A 3,332-nucleotide genomic window follows, 5' to 3' on the forward strand; every position below is an offset into this window, starting at 1 on the left:
TGTGGGCTGAGAATCCAGGTGAGGATGTTTTGTGTGGGTGTGGTTGATAGAGATCAGCTGCTGCAGTGGCTGAGGCTATCCGCCTGATCTGCAACGCCAGGCCACAGGGGAGCCGCTACTGCCCAGCTGCCTTCTTGAGAGACTGTGTGAAGAGGAAGGCAGGTACCAGTAGTTAGAAAACAGAAGCAGCCCTTGGGAGAGGGGAGAGAGCCAGAAAGAAGTGAGGAGGCCCTCACTGAGCTGGCGAGGGAGAGCTCCCAGGACAGTGCAGGTAAGACCCATGAACAGGGGCTTTTCCTTCACTGGGACTTTGGCCTCTTGGTGGCTTTCTGGGTAGGGGCTGCAGTGTCTTGCTCTCAGGACAGCCTGAGTGTGGAGGATGGCTGGTGGTTAGCCCTTACCCTGACCCTGGGCTCAGGACAGTGAGGTTCCTACTGGAGTTGGGGATTGGTTGGGTGTGACCCAGTCTTCTGTTTATTGGATAGAACTGGAAAGGTTGAGGCGCCTCCTGCCTACCTTTCTCTACTCCCCCTCCCATTGTTAGGCTTGGTGGGGGGCAGGGCTTGATTTTGCTGAGGACTCTTGAGCATTTCTAGCTTAGGACCCTGCCAGCTGGCAGGGAGCAGGACAGAGGTCACTTGAACTCAGACCACACGCTCCTGTTAAATACATCAGCTTTTAAATCAATCTTTGTCCAAAGTCCAGTGAGTTCCAAGACTAGTAGTGCTCACAGCAGGGAGAATTTCCAGTGACGGTGTGGATCCTTCTTCCCAGGTAAGAGGAGGCCTCTGCGACCGGCTATCTGGGCTGGAGCCACTTTTCCCTTTTCTTTTTTTCTGGCAAGTGACTGAGGGAAGGGGTGGAGGCCTCTGAGGTGGCAGGAGCACAGGTTAAGGGAGGGCGAGGACGGCCTTCCAGGGGTGCCATGGTTCTTGTTACTGGAGGTGTGTGCAGGCTCTACTTCATGAAGGCATTGGTGGGCTGCTCCCTTCCTGGGGCGGGGAGGGAGGTCCTACAGGATGGGGTGGTGGAGGAGGGGGTGCTGTGTAGAGATCTGAGACCACAGACGTCCCAAGCCATGGGAAGTTTCTTTTCAGACTTTACTATCCAGGCATTTAGGGTGTAAGGGAAGATTCTTCCAGAGGCAGCCCAGCCCTAAAACACACAGCCTAAACTATCTTCCCACCGGTGCCGCTTCTAGCTCCCAAGACAGTGTTAGCCCTTTGGGAGACTCAGTGTCTATCTTGTGTGAACCTGAAATGCTGTGTTGCTATGAGGCTCCTCCAGATGCTTCTGCGTGTAGGCAAGCTTGGGAGGAACACCTTTCCCAGCATTGGGGTCTTTCCCTAAGGGTCCATCGGTTCTGGAGACTCCTGGGCTGAGTATGAAGACTCTCAGGTGGCTTTGGTGTAGAAAGCACCATCCCTGTACCCATCAGGCACAGGGCCCTTGTCACCTCAGGTCACTGTTGTCTAGTCACATAGAGCGATATGGTCTTTCACGTACAAGCGACTAGGGGACGTTGAATTTGTGGGTTATGGCCGAGCCAATTGTTCTCATCTTTGACTGGGGTAAGGTCTCTGCCATATGGACTTGTTGATGCTGTTATTATGTTCCTAGGCAGCTGCTGCTCGCCCAAGGGAGAGAGCACAGGTCTTGGTTCACTTATGATAGGTCATTAGATCTATACCCCACCTCAATTTTGTTATTTGTTGAAGGAAAGCCAGACACCATTTCCCAAAGGTTGTTCTGGAAATAAAATTATAAATGAGAATGTGTTTGAAGGGACTGAAAGTATAAATCTAAGCCGCTTTGCTCTTCAAATGAATAAATCCAAATGTGCCCTGGAGTAGCAGGAAGCGGCACCCACACGGTTAGCAGGAGAGCCTGTGCTAGCCTCTCGGTGTCACCGAGCCTTTATGTTTCAAGAGGGTGGGGTCCTTGCCTCTGTTACTTGCTGTGTTCCCAGGTTTTTAGGCCAGATCCTGGTTCAGAATAGATGCCTGGATGTTTGGGTGGATGGAAGCTGGCGTGGAGGGAAAGGAGCTAGAACTCCTAGGGAGAGGGGGTTGAGGAACTTGGAACCTCTGCCAGGTTGTCCAAATGAGGAAATAAGTGGACCTCTCTGCTCACATCTTGGTTAAATGCTCTCATATTTTGCATAGAAGATGGGTGAGAATAGTAAAATGGAGATAGACGGCTCCCCTTCAAGTCTCAGCAACTCCTTCCCTTGGTTCTCAGGAGAGACCACCCAGCTCAACGTAATCTCCTTACGTGGTAGGCACCTTGGATAAGCGGTTAAGAGCATTGGCAGCCCGTGCTTCAGGTGCAATGTGATACTCCCAGAGCCTCTGTTTTTTTCCTCACCCAAGTATGGTGGGACTGGGTTCTTGCTGTTGGGAAAGTTGAATACTCACCCGTCTTACATGCTATATCACAATGGTCTTTAGTTCCCTTTGTGATGTATGGGATTCGGAGACCTCGGGGATGCCTGGCTGAGGCCTGACCTTCGCAATAGGAATGATGACACCTTGCCTACCTGATAGCCGCTGAAGATTTGCTCTAGGCTTGAAACATATGCCGCCTGAACCTGGCTAGTAACAGATACTGTATTGATGAAGCTGGGTGGAACCACAGGAACACAAAAGTAAAACAAGAAAACAACAAAACCTCAAACAAACCAAAGACCCCCCCCCCCAAAAAAAAAAAGCCAGGAATAGCTCATGGGATTCCCATCAGCCGTACAGACTATTTACAGAGCGTGAAAATACCACAAGGAACTTTAGTGCCTCCTTAGCAGGCAGCTTATCTTGATGGGGACACTGACAACAAATGTCAGCTGTAATCTTCAGGCCTGAGTCCAAAGTGCTTTGTTGTCTAACCTGACCTGTTTCCTTTCTTTCATCCTATATATGCATTGAGGTGATTCTGTCACATGAAGATATGTGTGCTCTTCTGATTGGAGATGGCTTCCTCTTCCCACGCTACCTACAATGAATCCCCTTGAGGCTGGGGAGTAGAAGGAACCCAGACCCTCACATTGGAATCTAGGCTCTGCATATCTGGTCAGGTGAAACCAACTTAGCCTTCTAGAGTATTTTTTACCCCCTACATGAAATGCCTTATTAGTTTTAATTCAGTATTCATAAATAGTATGTAGCCTAGAAAGGACTCAATAAATGTGTAATTTAACCAACATGAAAACTATGTAGGCCAGGCTTAGAGCTTACCTTTGACTTGAGATTCTCTTCCTTCTAACTCCTAAGTAGAGCTCACACGATGCACCACCTGGTTTATGTGGTGCTAGCAATGGAGCCCAGGGTCTCAGGCCC

The 3,332-nt window shown here is 49.9% G+C and overlaps 1 protein-coding gene across 1 annotated transcript in view; it reads left to right on the forward strand.

Annotated features, from left to right (window-relative positions):
• Pdzk1 (PDZ domain containing 1) overlaps nucleotides 1-3,332 on the forward strand; it is a 32,007-nt gene continuing 28,675 nt past the window's right edge. The window contains exon 1 of the mRNA XM_031374916.1: nucleotides 1-271. The gene's annotated coding sequence lies outside the window, so the exon portion shown is untranslated. The remainder of the gene's footprint in view (nucleotides 272-3,332) is intronic.

Source organism: Mastomys coucha, unplaced genomic scaffold (assembly GCF_008632895.1).
Source record: "Mastomys coucha isolate ucsf_1 unplaced genomic scaffold, UCSF_Mcou_1 pScaffold16, whole genome shotgun sequence".
In the NCBI taxonomy this organism is placed as follows: domain Eukaryota; kingdom Metazoa; phylum Chordata; class Mammalia; order Rodentia; family Muridae; genus Mastomys; species Mastomys coucha.